The following is a 21,006-nucleotide window of genomic DNA, read 5'->3' on the forward strand; positions in this document are numbered from 1 at the left end:
CGACGCTGCACAGCCATTTTCAGATCACTCCAGAGATGTTTAATAGGATGTAGGTCTAGGCTTTGGCTGGGCCACTCAAGGACATTCACAGAGTTGTTGTGAAGCCACTCCATTGATATTTTGGAGGTGTGATTTGGGTCATTATCTTGCTGGGAGATGAACCGTCACCCCATTCTGAGGTCAAGAGCACTCTGAAGCAGGTTTTCATTTAGGACATCTCTGTACATTGCTGCATTAATTTTTCCCCTCTATCCTGACTAGTCTTCCAGTTCCTGCTGCTGAAAAACATCCCCACAGCATGATGCTGCCACCACCATGCTTCACGGTAGGCATGTTATTAGCCTGCTGATGAGCGGTGTCTGGTTTTCTCCAAATGTAACGCCTGGAATTCACTCCAAAGTGTTCAATTTTAGTCTCATCAGACGAGAGAATTTTGTTTCTTATGGTCTGAGAGTCCTTCAGATGCCTTTTGGCAAATTCCAGGCGGGGAGTGGCTTCCGTCTGGCCACTCTACCATCCAGGCCTAATTGGAGTATTGCTGCACAGATGGTTGTCCTTCTGTAAGGTTCTCCTCTCTCCACAGAAGAACGCTGGAGCTCAGATTCAAATCTTGTCCAATCAACTGAATTTACCACAGGTGAACTCCAATTAAGCAGCTGAAACACCACAAGATGGATCAGTGGAAACGGAATGTACCTGAGCTCAGTTTAGACCTTCACCGCAAAGGCTGTGAATACTTATGTACATGTGATTTTTCAGTTTTTTTGTTGTTAATATATTTGCAACAATTTCAAAAAATCTTTTTTTACATTGTCATTATGGGGTATTGTGTGTAGAATTTTGAGGAAATAAATCAATTTAATCCATTTTGGAATACGACTGTAACAAAAAAATGAGGAAAAAGTGAAGTACTATGAATACTTTCCGGATGCACTGTATTTGTAGTGATTTGCATATATTTCTTCCACAAAATGTAAATATTGGCTTAAGTTAGGGTATTTTTTGTACATATAAAAGTAAAAAAATTGAGGAGAGTGTATGTTTAATTTTTTATCAGTATATAATTCACTGCAAACTTTGTTGTGTGCATATATATATATATATATATATATATATATATATATATATATATATATATATATATATATATATATATATATATATATATATATATATAGTGATATATATATATATATAGTGATATATATATATATATATATATATATATATATATATATATATATATATATATATGTTACAGTAAATGTATACAAATACTGTAAATTCACAGTATAGCAAGATACATAGTGGTGTAAATGTAAACAGTATTTTTGTTGTTATTGATTTACAGTAAATTACTGGTAAACCACTGCTACAGTTTCTTTTAAAAATGTAGGTTGAGAGGTACATGGAAGTTACAAAGCTGATAGTAGAACAGTGACCACAGTATTCAAAGGGTCAATATTTTTCTTTAAATTATACTTGAAAGTTATTTATTTGTACTTAATGGATCTGTATTGTAACTTGAAGGAATATATTAGTACCTAAAAAGTACAAAAAAAGTACATTTTGAAAGTGTACCACCTAAGTGTCAGCTTTTGTACATTTATTTCTAAGAGTGTAACAATGAAAAAGATGGACCTTTAAGGTTTGATTGATGAACTTAAATGAACCCCGGAAACTAACCTACAGTGTCTGGAGGACAATTTCTTCAAACAGTGGTAGTAGTAACGTGGTGGTTTCTTAAAGGTTTAAATATAATCTGTTCATCATGTGTTTTTATCTCATAATCACAATTAAGTGGTAATCATTGCAAAGATTTTAAGAATCTTGTACTTCACTAGAGTTCAAGTAGTCTACAATTGAGAGAACTTTTTGGAAAATAAAGGGTTTCTCTTGGCTTAATTTATGGTAAAATGCTCAAATGTGCATTTATTGTGCAAAGTTGACATCCTAAATTTAACAGTTATCATCTTAATTACCCAATCGACTGATTATATTAAGTATAATATATTATATATTGCTATTTTTTTGTATTGTACTGTTGTTTTATGCATTTTTTCATTAATTATGCAGTAATTCCCACACATTTCTTGATTTAAGTCAATGATTTGAGAGGATTTGGGGCATCTAATTGTATCACTCCATAATTCAGAAAGTACTGCAAACAACCAGGGATATGTATCAGCCAAAATCCCTCTTAAAAAAAAAAAAAAAAAAAAAAAACATTGAGAATAGATATATAATAAATGTGTGTAGTTATGTGTACGTAAGAACTGCTGAAATTACAATTTACAGTATGGCTCAATGAAGGATCTTTTTATTAATTTATTTAAAAAAATTTTTCTTGAGAAAACAGGCTTTTAAAAAAACTGTATGTACTGCAATTAAAGTCTACAGACTCAAATTGGTAAAATGTGACATATTCTAGAATGTTTTCTTTCCGTGAACAGTCTAAAATCTCAAAATTGACTTGCATAAAAATATGCAATGCTTAGTAATGATTAAATACAAAATGAATAGCAGTTATAGTGATTTTGGAATAGTACAATGCCTTGTATAATAGTTATAACACTGTCTAGTGGTCAGCCAGTGGTCAGCAGTGGCAATGAATGTTTAGTGATAAAAGCAGAGAAAAAATGGACCATTCCGCCTCCCATCCCCGGCTGCTGTCTCCTGTTTCAGTGCATCGATGAATTACCCCTCTCCACAACTCTCTCTTTACTTATCAGCTTTCTCTCCCCCCTCTCTCGTTCTTTTATCAGTCCGTTTTATCTCTTCTATCTGTGCCATTTCTCCCTCTCGTCCCCGCGCCACTGCTTGCCCATGTGATGTCATGGGACTGTCTGTCGCCGGGCTTGTGGCACTGCTTTCCTCCCCTCCATTGCTCTGACTTTCTCTTTTTAGATCAGATTGATGCCGGCAAACCGCTGCTGCATCCATTCAGGAACAAGTTCACACACAAACAGCAAAAAAATGCAGTGATGCCTGCGATGTCACACCTCATTTAGCCATCAGGCCTCGATCAGAGACGTGCAGCACGACGGGCACATTCCAATCAGTCAAAGTACAAGCCAAACGCAGACATCTGATCAATTCGGTAACAATGCAGTCCCATTCCACACATACCGCAAACACTTGCACTCCAAGTGACTCAGTTTGTGTGTTTCAGCTGACCTTGAGGTCTCAATTGGTGTCTTGAATTGGTTATTGTTACAGTTTAAAGGGATATTTCATTCAAAAATTTAAATGGGCTCACTGCACTGAAAAATAAATCATGCAGATGGCACTTTTAAAGGAACACTACACTTTTTTTCTGAAAATAGACATTTTACAAGTTATCTAGAGTTAAACAAATGCTTTTTAACATATTTGAATTCATTCAGCCGATCTCTGAGTCTGGCAGGAGCACTTTTAGCTTAGCTTAGCGTAAATCATGGAAACAGATTAGACCATTAGCTTCTTACTCAGAAAATTCCAAAAAAGAATTTGCATAATTTTCCTATTTAAAACTTGACCCTTTTGTAATTATATTGTGTACTAAGACTGACGACAATTGTAAAGTTGCTTTTTCCAGGCTTATATGGCTAGGAACTATACTCCCATTCAGATGTTATAATCAATGGACTTTGAATCAATGAATCATGAGTGTAGCAGGTGCAATAAATTGTGTTTACTTAATATAAAATAGTTAATTCCTCACTCTTCAGGAATTCTGGAAAAACAAAAGCCATTTTAAGTGTGCTTCACACTGATGAGTGGGCTTGACAAACCACCTACACCCTCATTTCCTTTCCGTATGAACCAGACATTTTCTTATCAACACTTGATGTTTCTGGAAATATTGTGCAGTTTTAGTGTACTTAACACAGGTGAGAGGGTTTGGCAAACCACCTGTATAAAACACTCTTTTCCTTATCATATGCACCAGACACCTTCTTATAAGCACCCAATACTTCTCTTTATAAAAAGTGCAATTCTAAGTGTGCTCCACACATGTTAGTGGGCTTGACAAGCCACCTGTAAGACACAGTCTTCAAGTAGGCAGCTTGATGTTAAAACAACATCAAAAACATGTCAAAATTGCGATTTGATGTCAATTGACTACCCAAATAATAAAATTCATGTGGCTCAAATCCGGCCCACACCAAACACTTACAGTACATCTGGCTGACATACCGTATGGAATGATGGCACTTGTGCAGTACGCTTCTGTTTGCCAGATCTGTTCCGCAATTAAGCTATATCAATAAAACACATCAGCCAGAATCAGAATCAGCCAGAATCAGCCAACAGCGGCCTACATATTTATAATAACTGGGCCACAATTGCACCTACACATGTGAGCGACTTTGGGTTTAGACACAGATTACCCTTAAATGACTATGCCATATTTTTGCCAACTGTGGCCCATGTTTATCCTCTGTCATTTTGGCCAAATTTACGATTTTCCACATGGGCCACATTAGGCTCGCATACAGATTACATTTTGCCATAAGTGCCAAATCTTTGCCTTAAATATATGAATTGCAAATTTTGGCACTCTTTTGCCATAGTACAGGTTGGCCACTTCAGGATCAAGTTCATTTTGTCTGGGCTGAAAGAAGACGACCAGTGCCAAATAACAGCCTAAAGTGGCCCACATTTGTATGTTATCTGGGTACCTTGATGTCAATATGACATCAAATTGTCATATGACATTGGCATCATAAACACATAAAAAATATAATTGCAGGACTGTCCTGTAATTGATTTTAGATGTCAAATGTTAGATGTTAATCTGATGTTGTTTTGACATCAGAGTAGATTTCATGAAAAACATTTTTTGTAAATTTGTTATTTGTAATGGAAGCTTTCAGATGAATACAACTTTTCTTACATTATAATATAATCATTTTTGAGTCGTTATTACATTTTTTACATGTTTTTTTGGTGTTGTTTGGATATCAAGATGCTCGCTGGACTCTCCTCTTTGTACGTTAAATAAATAAACTAAACACTAAATCTAACTTAGTCTTCTCATAGCATTTATATTGTGGTGTTCTCTGATGATTTGAAACTTGTAAGTCACTTTGGATAAAAATGTCTCCTCAATGAGTAAATGTTTGGTAAATGTAACTTGTCTGAACTAAAAGTTGTACATATGATCATTAAGTAAATTGAAATAAATTAAGTCGGGCATCACGGTGGCACAGAGGGGTAGCATGATCGCCTTACAGCAAGAAGGTTGCTGGTAGAGCCCCGGTTGGGTCAGTTGGCATTTCTGTGTGGAGTTTGCATGTTCTCCCCGTGTTCGCATGGGTTTCCTCCGGGTGCTCCTGTTTTCCCCAAGTCCAAAGGCATGTGCTATAGGTGAATTGAATAAGCTAAATTGGCCATAGTGTATGTGTTCAAGAGTGTATGGGTGTTTCTCACTGTTGGGTTGTGCCTGACAAGGCATCCACTGTGTTAAACGTATGCTGGATAAGTTGGCGGTTCATTCTGCTGTGGCAACCTCTGATTAATAAAGGGACTAAGCTGAAAAGAAAATGAATAATTGAATAAATTAAGTCAATGTAATTTAATTATATTTGGGAAAGGGGAGAGCCATGACTCTGTGGCGACAGGTGCTATGCGAGAATGATGTGACTGATATACTTGCTATTGGATTTTTTTTTAGAAATATTTTAGGTAAAATGCTTCGATAAATGAAAATAAAAATACATTTTGATAAATGATGTCAAAAATGTGTTAATATCATGATGTTGAATGAGGGGTAATAATTGTATGATCAGATTAAATTTTTGAGTTAAAAAAAAATGTTAAAAATAAAATTATTAACTGAAGAAAAAATATGTTAAAGCCAGCCTGATCTCACGAGAAAACATGAAAGTATTTTACGTTTTGTCAGGTTAGAGGCTAATTCATACGAATTGGTACAAGCTCAGTCATACAAAATTGCACGATTTTAAAGGTGCACCTAACCCCACCCTTAAACCCAACCTTCATTGGGGGATGAGCAAATCATACAAAATTGTATGAATTAGATCGTACGAATTCATACGAATTAGCCACTTAATCAAAAAGTTATGAATTGCCATGAGATTGTGTTGGTTTAAACTGTATTTGATACAATTGTGCCAATTTAATGTTTTTTTTTTTTTTTGTGTTGGCGACTAACAAATTTATTGAATTAGAAAAGCTGCCCTAAATCAAATTTTGTTCATCCAATGAGTTTTTTTTTTTTTTTTTTTTGTAGTGTATTTACAGGTTTATCTTTTTTTTCTGTTGAAAACTAAAGATATTTTGGAGGATGTTGGAAACTTGATAGTAGAAAAAACAAAACAAAAAAGTATGGCAGTCAATCGGATCGCATCATTCTTCAAAATATCTTATTTTGTGTTCAACAGGAGAAAGAAACTTAGTCAGGCCTGGAAGAAGTGAAGGGTGAATAAATGATGACAGCATTAAAATTTTATACATATTCCCTTCATGTATTTCTCACTCTAAATGGAAACACATTTGAGCCTCTCTTCTGGGCTTTTAAGAATAAATGAATGCATTTGTCTGGATTTTTGTTAAGTACTTTTAAAAGAGGATGAGGCCCTACAGATTATCTTGACTGAGAAAAAAAAGTCCTTGGTTGGAAGAATCTTTAAGATACAGCACATGATCATCTTCACAACTTTTGCATTCATTCTTTCTGCCTTTTATAACACATGCATATCCATACAGTAGCTCCAATAAGGCTTAGAGAATGGATCCAGACAGACCAAAAAAAAAAAAAAAAAGACTGATAGTTGTTTTTTTATTACTATGATGTTAAACAAGTAGATTGGCAATAATAAAATGTGGTTTTATCCATCTAATAGTGCAAAAGTATACCAATTGCTTCCAAGATGGGGTACACTGTAAAAAAATATCCATAAGCTAGCAGATTTCTTTATTTGTGATTCATGTTTTTCTCTTTCCCCATTTATGTATGCTTTTGGATTGCATTATGGGACCCTTTATTCCAACAACTTTTAACCTTGAAAAGTTGGGAAAAAAGACTTTTATTAACATTTTAAATACGATTGTAAATATATAAAAAAAATAAAATAGCAAAGAATGTGCCATGATTTAAAAACTGTTTTTAGGCAGCACAATACTTGTGGTTTTTCTTCAGAATAATTATGAAATATAGGTACAATATGTTGTCTTCATTTGTGTTGTAATGTTTAAGTAATGTGAAAGTAACATAAAAGTAACATTTAATTGCAATGTATAAAATAAATGTATTATTATTGTTATTATTATTTTTATTATTATTATTATTATTCAGCTGAAATTCAAAGCAGAAGAAGGAAAATAAAATGTTTATTGAATTCTCATATATATGTTTAGTTTGAATTTACAAGACTTATAATATCGGTACTGTACCTGACCCCCTATATCAGAACAGACCCGTGACCCATTTCCAGGCCGCGACCAGCAAGTTGAGAAGCCCCTTCATTTACTTTGGCCTATTAAACGCTGCTCATCCTCAATCCACTTTCCCCCCTTCTGTCTGAGATGATCTAATTGATGTAATGAATTGGATTATCTAATCGGAGGGATCGGGACGGATCCCCCACCCAGCTTTATCTGCACACCGCTTCCTGAGCCGCTTACTTACCACCTGCAATGCATCATGGACCACGGAGACAGCGTTTACTTATTTCACACAAATCATACCGGCTGATGACCTTTCTCAACCCACAGACTAAAGGGATAGTTCACCCAAAAAACAACATGCACTTACCATTTCCTCACCCTCCAGTCATTCCAAACCTGTTTGAGTTTATAGATATTCTAGATATTTTGAAGAATGTTTGATACAGCCATTGACTTCCATTGAAGAAAAGCAAAAATACACCGGTCAACTGGTTTCCAACATTCTTCAAAATATCTTCTTTTCTGCTAAACAGACAAAAAATTTAAGTTTTGGAACAAGTGGAGGGTGAGTAAAGGATTCATTTTTGTTTGAACTGTTCCTTTATTTGACAGTGGAAATTTACTGATAAGATGTTTGTCTTATTTTATATTTAGTTTATTATATTTGATTGAGTTTGCACTTTGCGTATCATGCACTTTTGGTGAACAGTTTTTGCTACGCATGTCTTTTTGACCATAAACTTAATCTTACTGTGGACACTACATGGCGTCCTGATAATTTCCTCAGAAGGTGAAAGACTGGGGTATTTTCCTTGCTTTTGTGTGAGGGTGAGCTCTCCCTTTGGTTGAGCAACACTGCCATCCAGTGTGATTTATATAAAACGCATTTGTTTTAACCAAATTTTTATGAGGAGCATTGCGTTTTTTTAAACAGTTTGTAAGGTATTTTTTTTATTACCCTCTTAAGATTTCTTTTTCTCTATTGTCTACAGAGCAACCCATTGTTATCCAATAACATGTCTAATTATCACAACTTGCCTAGTTAACCTAATTAACTTAGTTAAGCATTTGATTTGCACATACCATATCTTGCAAAATAACTAGTAAAAATGTACTGTCATAATGACAAAAACAAAGTAAATGAGTTATTAGAAATTAAAGCTATTATGTTAAGAAATGTGTTGAAAAGAATCTCTCTGTTAAACAGCACTTTTTTATATTACTAATTTAACAGGAGGGTCAAAAATTCTGGCTTCAACTGTAATCTATGTATGTATTATAAATGGATGCATAATAAAACTGTAGATTAAGAAATTTATGCAAATTAATACATTTATTAAACAATGTCTCATTTTATTTATTTTGTTTTAATCACACAATCCTTTGAATAAAACATCCTTGAAATATAATATTTCATGTTTACTGGCAGTGTCTTCACTGTAAAAAAAATGTTGCCCTGTTTTGGTGGTTGTCGTTGAATCAAATTAACTAATCCAGTTTTATCAATTTATATTAAGTTGTAGATTAATAGGTTTTGTTTTTATTTATTTATGCATGTATTTATTGGAGAAACATTATAAATTATTTAAATGTGCCCATATATCTCTATATCATGCATAATTAAGTTGATTTAAATGAGCATCATTATCTCTTTAAAACAGCAGAAATCAGTAAGTCAGTAAAATGGGCACTTGGTTTTGGACTCATGAATGATCAAAGGTAAAAATCTTTGTTACTGATAGACTGTTAATATTTTAATATTCTAATGTCATTATTTGGAAACATTAAGATTTGTGGTCAATGTTTTTGAAAGAAGTCACTTCTGCTCACCAAGGCAGCAATGTTAAATATTGTTAAAATGTTAATACATATTTTTTGATTATAACATTTTAACTAGTTAATACATTTTACAATATTATTCATTTATTCATTCATGTTTTTAAAAAAGTCTTCAAAAACTATGTAAAAAAACAAACTGATTATCATCAAAATCTGATTATCATCAATGCTGAAAATTGGTACCCTATACTCACACACAGGCATGCACACACACATGCAGTTAGCACACATTAAACAAACAAATAAATAAATAAAATTGTATATATTGATAGTAATTAATCAGAATCAGCATTTTGTGGAGACATTTCTGAAAAATCATTTGACATTGACTAATGATGCTTCAGCTCTGAATTACATGAATCACATGAAATGCATTACATTTTAACATATATTACCAAAGAAAAAAAATAATATTTTTTTTAAGCTGTAATACTATTTAACAGTATTATTGTTTTCATTGTGTTTCATTTCACATGAAAAAATGTTCAGACGATAAACATTTTAAGCAACATTTGTACCTTTGTAACATTGTATGTATTTTTGTTATGAATACTTTTTTTTTAGCATCTTTAATAGTTATTTAGGCGATCTCATAACTCAGACAGGTAGAGAAGCCTAATTATTTAATCTTTCCAAATGTAGTGGTGAGTTCGTGTCATGGCCATGTGATCATAATCAACAACAGCGTCCTGGAAATGGCGTTCATAAATTCTTAACTGTTCTTTGTTTTCGTGTGAGAAAGAAGTTGCTCAAACGACCCTTCTGACATTTCCTTATCTTCCAAACAAATTCGCGTCGAATTCATTCAATAATGGCGTTTGTTATGGCCGTGGGTGACGACGACGCCAAAGACCGCGCAGGGTATCTGACTGCACACTACTTAGTCTGAGGTAATTTTCTTAACATTTTAAAATAACTTTTGCGAAATATTACTGTATTCTTCTGTGCATGCTTTATTGGTTTGGGAATTGTGTTTGTCATTTGTGAATATTTATCAACTTATGGATAACATAATGATAACTTAAGTCAATTAGAAGTTGTGTTTGAAAGCCCTTAAAACGGTAGCCTATTGTGATTTTTAGGCCTACTTGCCCTACTTGTCACAAACCCGTTTGAGTTTCTTTTCTTCTGTTGAAGATATTCTGAAGCCTTGTAAACTGGTAAGAATTGACTTTCATGTTGTTTGTTTTTCCTACTATCGGAATACTGGTTTCCAACTTCAAAAATATCTAAACAAACAAACAAACAAATTTAAAAAGAACAAAAATGAAACGCATAAAGGTGTAGAAACACTTTAGGCTGAGTAAATATTGAGTAGATTGTCCTTTTTGTGTCAACAATCACTTTAATGTGATGCTGCAACCGAGCCTCTAGAGGTCAGTATTGCACTAATATTCAGCATTACATTAAATAAATATTACAAATCCGTTCCCAGCTTTTGCATACAGTATGTTTTCATTGTTTTGGATGTAAGTTACTTTAGATTAAATATAAAAGCAATCTTTATGTTGACTAAATAGTTGAATTAACTGAAATTGCATTGTTGGCAACAGTTAGTTTGACTTAAGATTTGAAGAGGAAAAAAGCAGTTTAATGTTCATTCATTTCTATTGAAAAGAAGTGCTGGAGACACTTGAGCACAGTCTATTTTTATGGTTCACACGGAATTTACAGTCTCACAAAGTGTTCACCCCATGTGCTTTTTGCCACAGGATTTGATGTCATTATACACGTTTTTTCAGTACTATTTATAATTAATCATCAGTATATATAATTATTTAATACACTGAATAGAGGATTAATCACCATTTTGATGAACCATGACTTGTCTTTTTGTTGAATACATGAAAGAGAATTGATGATTTGATTGTTACTGTAAAGAATTGCTAAAAATGAGTGCAATTAAAGGCCAGATTGTGCTGAAGAGTTTAGGGACATTTGTGTTATGCTGATTGCCATACATACAGACATATTAGTGTTATGAGGGCTGCACGATAAAATTACATTGCAATATTTAATTTTTTCTGCAATACAAAAACAATTTCACCGAATGACTTGAACACCTCTATTTGGAATGAATTGACTATATTATAATGATTGGGGTGATTTTGTAGCACAGTTCATTTGCATAAAATATAACATAACAGAGTTACAACTGCTTTGTTTTCTGGGAAGCCGAACAGTATCTAAGTACAGAAGTTGAATTATGATATGTAACTATTCATTGTCTTGTCCGTTTACTGTTAATTAAATCACATAGATCTTGACAAATGTTACCATTTCTAGCACATGCATCTCTCCTACATGCTTTTGAAACTTCTGTCATTTACTCATCCTCCGCTTCTTCCAAATCAGTTTGAAATTCTTTCTTCTATTGAATGCAAAATAAGATATTTGGAAGAATGTTGGAAAGCAGCAGACATTGTCAGAGTTTCCATCATCCTAGCTGTGTACCAAACTGCAGACTTATGCATTATTCTACACCCTTTTGCTGTAAAAATAGTGTAAATAGTGTATTCACACTGGTAATTCTAAAACTTATTCAACCTATACAAAGTAGTGTGGAACGTTGTTGATTACCTTGCGGAAGGGCTAACGAAGAGCTTTCAGTGAAATGGTTACGGGATGGTAACACTTTTTTTTTAATGTTATTGGTAAAATGGCTTTGTCTTTTAATGTTTTAAAGAAAATTAAGTGAAAAAAATCATCAAATTTCAAGATTAGCATTAACATCAAGGCTGTTGCTATGCTTTTCCTCCTGGGGGCACTATGCTCGTGGTTACTTTTCATTGACTAGCAATTTTTCTGTCTGCACTAGGGCTGCATGATATTGGAAAAATCTGATATTGCAGTATTTTATTTTTCTGCAATAAATATTGCTATATGAATACGGTTTCACAATATAGTTTGAATAGCATTAATTGATGGTTTTCTGGGGAGTCTGACAGTATTTAAGTACAACAAATTTAATAATCACGATACAAAAAATGCTTCGCCTCGTTTATAATCCTAATATCTAAAAAATTGTAGATCAAATAAAAATATTGTTTTGTCAGAAGACAAAAGGAAGAAGAAAGTAGTCAAAATTAAGTGTTTTTCTTTACAACAAGCAAAGTTATTTGCCAGTGGAGTAAAATGATCTTGTTTTTGCTTTGAAATATAGATATGTGGACTAGAATAAAGACAAAAATTTTAAGTAAGAAAACCTTTTTTGTTTTTTTGCAAAACTCGTTTAAATTCCGTATAAATATAGTAATTAAATACAATTCTTTAGCTCCTGGTAAACTATAATCCATACTCAACATTGCATATCTTCTAATGTGACTATTGCGGATTCACACATTGCAATATCGATGCTGAAACGATATATGAGACATGACACGACAGTGATATGTATGTTTAAAATATCAAGGCTCTTAAACATTATTGAAAGTACATGCTGAGTGACTGATATTTATTTGCACTGAATCACAGTTTCAAATATTTTCAAGCTATATGATTTATATTAGTTAGTTATATTATTTTTATTGTCTGAGGTATAATGTCTGCTTCTGCTTTCAGTATGGCAATAACTGTCACATAAAATGGCATTCAAACTGACATTAGTAGGATTTAACGCTGGATAGCACCTGAAGTGATCAGTGTGATAGTAGTTTATGATGTTGTTCAGCTACAACATCTCTAAAAGAGAAATCATATCTAAAATACAAAATCTGCATGTCGGTGTGTCAGATAGTTAGGACAAAAACCCATTTTATCATGGAAAGGTACAATTTAATGTGTGTCACAGCATCACATTATGTTTAGATAGGATATAGCAAGGTGTTACTGCATTTTATTTTGCATAGACAAGTAAAAAAATCCAACAAAATCTATTACAGGATGTCTTTTGATTGTTACTTATACTCATCTGGTAGGCAATTTTACACGATTAATTGTGTGAGACCGTTAAACGTCCTTAACTTAGAAATGGATTGAAGTTCTAGTTAGTAAAAAACATTATTTAAAAATGTGCTATATTTGGGATGACACTAAATTCATATATGCTATTGATTGTATAAATACACAGTGCATAGCTTGTAGTGCATCCATAAAAATCTATTAATTCATGAAAACATTTTTAAACATACTTGAGGTAGATTTGGACTTGTGTGACAACAGGGTTAATGCGAATTATGGCAGATGAAGATGCATGTTCAAATTAAACTCATTTTACTCACTTGACTCAATTTACTCCACTTGAATCCTGTTGGTTACTAGATTACCAATACGACAGTCAGCTGCTCTAGCAACTTGATGGGAATGCGCCTAATTCAAATTTCGAATCTTTTTTTTTTGTTTGTTATGCGAACTTAGAAACATATGTTAGAATGGAAACCAGCTATTGACTTCCATTGTAGTTTTTTTTTTTGTTTTCCTGCTATTCTTATTTTGGGTTCAACAGAAAAAATAAGAAATTTCCCAAAAATTTTAGAACAACTTGAAAATAGTTTTTCGTTTTTTGGGGGATTGAACTATTTCAATACACATGCATATGATACACTTTTACTCTAGCAATGTTAAACCCTGCAATTCATTTACAAATGTGCTACCATGTCGAATTTGTATGATGTCTAGCTGACATTGCACACCCTGCATGAAATGTTTATTTCAAATGTGCATATCACAATGTCTATGCTGAAACAATTCATATTGTGTGGTCCTAATTTTATATTTGCATTATAATTATTATTATTATTATTATTATTATTATTATTATTATTATTATTATTATTATTATTTTAGATTAGATTTTTAAAGACAGTTAAGTGTATCTGTACAATATGACAATATGACAAGTTGACCCATGTCACACAGCTGACAGTAGACATTGTCAGTTGAAGGCAGATGTCAGCCTGTACAAATATAAGGTGAATGATGACACTCCATATCATAACACTTTGTTTTTTGTCATTTATGAGACCAGCCCAATCCATCATCCAAGCCCACAGCAAATGTGGCTGCAATACTTGCTTTGCTCCCTGCCACTTTCGTTAATACACACAATATTTCTAGTACTTTCTCATTTTACCCTACTGTTATAAATGTATTTCTGAGTGCCAATTATTACCAAAAAAGATAAAGCAGACCAGGTGTCTTGATCCATATTATAGCCTTAAGTATTGAACAGAACATAGTTGTTGTGGAGGCAGCAATCATCATTGTGCTTTTGGTTTTTTACAACAATGCGCAACTTTTAAAGGGCTTTGTCATTTTTTCCCCTTCCCTTTAAATAATTAAAAACATCCATTTAGATTTTGGTTTCCGATGCACCTGCAATTTGATTGTTTACTTTCCCTGGAAACCTGTTGCTTTGTAAACTGCATAAAGTGCTAATTGTGTCTGGCATCAAACATTGGCAATCAGACTAATCTGATTGTGATTCACCTTTGCAGCTGCTTTTGTGTTTGCCAATATGCTGCAACTTTGCTACTGAAAAGCACAGCCAACATCTAATGATTTTAATGACCCACAGTACAGTACAGGGAATTAGCATTTTCCATCATTATAATAGATCCCGCGACGGTTAGTAGCAGTCATGTTTGGCCACACGTCTTTTCTGATATGACTGAAGGAGAGTAAGAAAACATCTAGTCTTTTTACCTGTACATAGTTATGATAACCAAGTAAATAAACTAATTCAAAGACTGTCAAAGAATATTTTAACCCCAGCTTATTGCCACTCTTAAAGGGACAGTTCACCTCAAAAATTAAAATGATCATAATTTATCATTTCTTCTCCCTCATGTGGTTTTACACCTTTTCTAGTTTCTTTCTTCAATTAAAAAAAGAGATATTTTGAAGAATGCTCATTACTGGCACTATGGAAGTCAATGGGTCCTGGCAACCATCATTTTTCAAAATATCTCCTTTTGTGTTCAACAATGGCCACTCAAATAAATTTTGAAGAAGTTAAGGATGAGTAAATGATTACAATTACATTTTGTTGGGGTGAACTAACACTTTAAGAATCATTTCAACATTAAGCTATGCCCATAATCTCATACTGTGAGCAAAAATACAGATTAATGTATGAGCTGAGAATACATTATGAGCCTAAACATGCTCTGTGCCAAATACAAAGTGTTTTATGTGGTGAATTAGTGGCTGCCAAGAGCATGAAACTATTCAAAATCAAGACATTTTAGAAACAAAACACTCAAAACATGATGTGCAGTTTAACCTTTGCTTATTCAGGTTGAGAACTCTTAAACGCTCAGTCTGTTCCAAACATCATAAATGATTCAGCTGAAGGGTCACTTGAACACTCATGGCAGCTATATTGTTTTTATTCCAAACAAAACTGCCGAAAATGCTTTAAATGGTTTTTAAAATGAATGGTTTTGAGTTTTTTTTATGTTATACTTAATTTTCCGACTGTTGTGTGGCTTTGTGACTTGAAAAGACATTTAAGATACAGTTAAATGCTGTATAAAAAAAAGGCCATTATTTTGATACTAAGCTTTTTAAGAGTCTCACTGTGAAGAGATCAATGGCTTAGTGATTGGTAAGTGACTTGTCAGTAGTTGGCATTAAGAATTTATTAAGAAAACATTCATGATGTAGAAATGGATCAAATGATTGCATGATTTCAGCTTTTAGTACTACAAGTTATTTTGGACATATTTGAAGAAGGGTTCATGCAAAATGGATATGGAAGCACATTTGCCACATAAACTATGATGTTACCAACATCACATATTTGTAATTATTCAGCTGTCTCCATTACCTTGCTTTTTTTACTGTTGGTTGCTAAGTTACCAATACAATAGTGAGCCACTCTAATTTTGAAGCACACAAGAGTTTGAGAATGTGAAATTCTGTGGGAAGGTGGAGCAAAAACTGATGGGTTTAACAAGATGATGGGACACTAATAAAACTAGTGATTGCTCTATATGTGTAATTTCTATAGAGAGAGGTTACTTTTTGATCTATTGATTTTGCACATTCACAATGCAAATTTGCAAGTCAAAGTTCAGCTAGCTTGATCTTGGGAACGCAGCGACGTGCAAACTTGTTGCTCAAGCTTGCATTTACAGTCTGGTGCATTCACAAGCATGTGAATGGAATTTAATAAGCAGAATAGTACAGTGTGATCATGGATAAAAAAAAAAAAAAAAAACTTGATGCATACTGTATATAGTTCGAATTTGCATATATGCATATAGTTCGAATATGGGATTTTTTGGAACTCTTTGACAACTTTGAAATTAATTGCTTCAGGTTAAAAAATGGAAACCCCAATTATTAACTCCCATAGTCTTTTTTTTTCTATGGATGTCAGTGGCTGCTAGTTTCCAGCATTCTTCAGAATATCTTATTTAGCATAATTTCAGTTCAGCTTTTAGGAGGTGCTTTAAAGTTCAGACAGAAGCAAATGCTCCATGATGGCCTCACGTAATTTAGCTGTGAAATGCTAAAGGTTCTGGTTCTGGCCTCCTGTGGCGTTAGATCATAAACATTAATCCTCTGTTAAGCAAATTAATCCTTGTCATGGATTAAACAGTATTTTGAAAGAAAAGTACAAAGCCCTTCTTTGCAATTTGGGAATCAACCAATTGATGCAGGTGCCTTTCACGCAAAACAGAACATTAATTGCATGACAGCACATTAAATCAAGGGCAGCCCCCATGGAGAAAACTAGAGTTGAGTGGCGCCAAGTTGACAAAATTCTTTTGTTTGGAGTAGAGACATTTTATAACCCCTTCTCTTTTTAGCAGTCCTTAGCTAATATTCTATTTTTTCCTCTTTGGCATTATGTGACTGATAAGTAATGCACAGGAAGACCAAAAATATGTTAATAAAGTACAACGAAACGTGAAATCAAGATTTTACCCTTAAAAGTAAGTGGAAAAGTATTTCAGTTGTAGTTTACCCTGTCAACAGTAATATTATTATTATTATTATTATTATTATTATTATTATTATTATTATTATTATTATTATTATTATTTATATATATTTTTTTATTGTGTGGTTAAACTTATTTTAAAAATTTTGTTTTTAGGTCATATACAGTTTGTCATGTAAATGAATGGCCAGAATGTTTTAGTTGAACAAGGTGTCTTGAACTTGAACTATTACATGCCAGAAATCTAATTATGACTTTTGAAATTACTGTACACTACCTGACAAAAGTCTTGTCATTAATCCCAGTTGTAAGTGCAACAAATAATAACTTGACTTCTATTTGATAATTTGCAAAAGTGGCAGAACGCTTATATTTTTTTCTGTCATCGGTTTTTTCATCACAAATACTGCAGAAGACCTATTGGAACCTGTGTGCACCCAAGATTCTGACAGAAATCAGTCAAATTTGGTGAAGGAAAAAATCATGGTTTGGGGTCATTCAGTATGATGGTGTGCGAGAGATCTGCAGAGTGCATGGCAGCATCAACATCCTGAGGTACCAAGACATTTGTGCTGCCCATTACGTTGCAAATCACAGAAGAGGGCAAATTCTTCAGCAGGATAGTGCTCCTCATACTTCAGCCCCCACATAAAGGTTCCTGAATGCAAAGAAGGTCATGGTGCTCCAGGATTGGCCAGCCGAGTCACCAGACATGAACATTATTGTGCATGTCTGGGGTAAGATAAAGGAGGAGGCATTGAAGATGAATCCAAATAATCTTGATGAACTCTGGGAGTCCTGCAAGAACGATTCTTTGCCATTTCAGATGACTTTATTATTAAGTTATTTGAGTCAATGCAGAGATGTAAGGTTGCAGTCGCCCAAGCTCATTGAAGTCATACACAATATGAATTCTTTTTCCACTGCACTATGACTTTAAATTATATACATTATTTCTGTTAAGTGACAAGTTTTTGTCTTAGCAATGTCTGACCTTACTGTCAAAATAAGCGTAATCTAGAGGTTTTTGCCTTTGATATAAGCCACTTCTGATACCAAATGATCAACTAGAAGTGACAAGACTTTTGTCAGGTAGTGTAGATCTAATAGTGATGATGTGCCTAAAATTTCCAAACTCAGCCCTGAAAAAAGAGACCTGTTGCATACTGTATTCATTTGGCTATGTAAAATTGTATTTAATTTTGATATCACAACTGACAAGCCTTCGACAAAATGTTGTTATTAAACAGTGTTGCGTAAAAACTGATCACTTGAATGCCAGGGCTGCATGTGAACTGTGGAATATGTATCAAGCCTCTATAAAGCATAATGATGATGACCTATTTCAGTGCCTCTCATGCTTGCCCGTGGAACCCTTTTCTGGGACAGAAACCTTGATGATTAGTCTGTTGTCACCAACTGAACTAACCTTTTCAATGGCAAAGCAACAAGAAGTCATTTGTTTTTAGTCAGAGTTGACCTAAAGGTTAGATACTTGATGGAATCTAGCATGAATGCCTCTTAAAAGCTACAGGTACTAAACTAGCACAATAATAAGGCTTTTTTTTTTCAAAACAAATATCAAAGAACTCTAGCTAAACAGTTCACTTGGTATGTAGAATGAAGCTGAACAATATTCACTTCAGCCTAAAAAATGGTAATAGTGCTTTTAACTACATAATCTTAACCACATCTCAACAACTCCCTGGACAAACCCTAAAACAACCTCTTTGGTTTTATTTGGCCATTTTTAAGCTGGAATCAAAATGGGATTTCCAGGAAGGCCATAGTCTCTAACATCACTCACTAATTCATTTTTGAGAGAGTGAAGGGGTAGACAAGTTCAGCCCTAAAGTCCTGCAGAATTTTACTACAATACTAAGTAAACACTCATGAACTTAATCAAGGGGCGGGGGTTAGAAAGATACAGGCAGGTATTTTATTTTTTAAATTTTTTTATCAAAAGACTCTGCAGGACTATGGCTCTCCAGGACAAAACGCCAGGACAGTTGGAGTGAGGGTTACTTGCACAGGACCTAGTATCTCTCTGTTGAACTAACGCTACTTTTAAAGGGCACCTAGGTTACCCCTTTTTTCAGATTTAATATGAGTCTTTTGTGTCTCCAGAATGTGTCTGTAAAGTTTCAGCTCAAAACACCCATCAGATTTTTTATTATACCTTTTAAAAGATCCTATTTTATACATTTTTGCACCAGGAGGCTGTTTTGTTGTACTGCACCTTTAAGGCTAGTCCTCCCCGCCCACCGTTTCTATGTGCCTTTCAGCGTGCCTAATCTCCTCCCTTGGCTGTGTCAGACAACAAACAGACATAAAGGAAGCAGATCTCACGTAGCTAAAAATACTACAGTAAAAACTTTATCAATTGGTATTTGATGCATTTGTTGTGTTGAATCAACTTAACGATGAGTCACACACAATGTCGTTACAAAGTTCACGCGCGCACACACACAGATACACACACACGCAGCACAGCAGACACACACAGACAGACAGTGCGTGTTTAGCTTTGCACTCTTTTTGCATGCATATGTGACAGAACACAGGTTAATCTCCACTGGTGTATGGATATCTGTTATGTTAATGTACAAAATAAACCTGATTTAATGTCCACAAACCGAGATTGAGGCATCTTCTTTTATAATTGTTCTGACATGCGGCTGTGGTGATGAAGTAAAGCTGAAGTAAATCGCTGTAATTCGTTACACACATTTTAAAACATTTTAAACATGTGAAACTTACTCTTGATCACATTTGATGATGATTGATGATCCTAGCGAACTGAACAGACCTTTTATTCCCGCTTGCTTTGCGCTCGTCCTCTCTTGTTAATATGATTTTACACGTGACTACCGGGACATGTTAATACTCACAGCTGTCAATTAATTAGATGGGCGTGGGGACCGCACTCCTACGTAAAGTTGCAGTCGGTCTGAAAACTGCTCCAATTGGTCCACCGTTTTTATGTTGTTAAATTGAAAAAAAGACTCGGTGTGTTTATATCACCCCAATATAACGGTCTATAGACTATACCTGCACATATGTCTGTCCAAACAGCTTGAAAAGTAGATTTTTCACCATAGGTGCCCTTTAAATACCATTCTCATTTGAGTCACAATACCAGCATAACCCTTCCAATAAATTACTTGCACCTCTAAAGACAATGCCAAAATGAAATTAATGCACAGTGACTTTTTGAGGTATGGGACTACTCTGTCAGCGCAGCCACTCCAAACAGTTCTGGGAGGTAATCATTGCACAATGGGTCCATTAATGGTGTTTCATTGTGCCTATTTTTGTTGTCACATGATCTGTAAAAGCAAAATCACGTGACTTTTTAATGTGCATGCTTTTTCTTATTAAATAACAAATATATCCAATTCAGTTGTGCACACAAGTCTTTTGTATGTATTTTGAAAGTTTATGCATATCTTAACGCGTAAACACATATGGCGCATATGTAATTTTTCAAAATATCGATATATAAATACATAAAATATAAAATATAGACATATGGTTGATGGAAACTTATCTACTGTTTCTGGGATAGGACACAGACACTCAAGAACTCTAAACCACAGCCTGATGTTCATAAGATTGGTGGAATTAGTTTTTTTAGCAAAATATCACTAGCTTGTCTCTATTATATGCAGGTATGTACTTGGAAATCTTGTAACAAAAGATGCCAGCTGTCTGAAATTGATGCTTGTGGAATCTCTCCAATGTCCAAAATCCTCCCTCACTTCTCTCGAGATGAAAGGTTTTTTTTAGAAAGATTTTTTGAGATTTTGTTCAATTCACTTTCATTTTTTTTACAAAAACTTTATCGATTATTTGTGTTGGTATGACATAAGTAAATTGTG

The sequence above is a fragment of the Danio aesculapii genome, chromosome 4 (genome assembly GCF_903798145.1).
Source record: "Danio aesculapii chromosome 4, fDanAes4.1, whole genome shotgun sequence".
Taxonomy (NCBI): domain Eukaryota; kingdom Metazoa; phylum Chordata; class Actinopteri; order Cypriniformes; family Danionidae; genus Danio; species Danio aesculapii.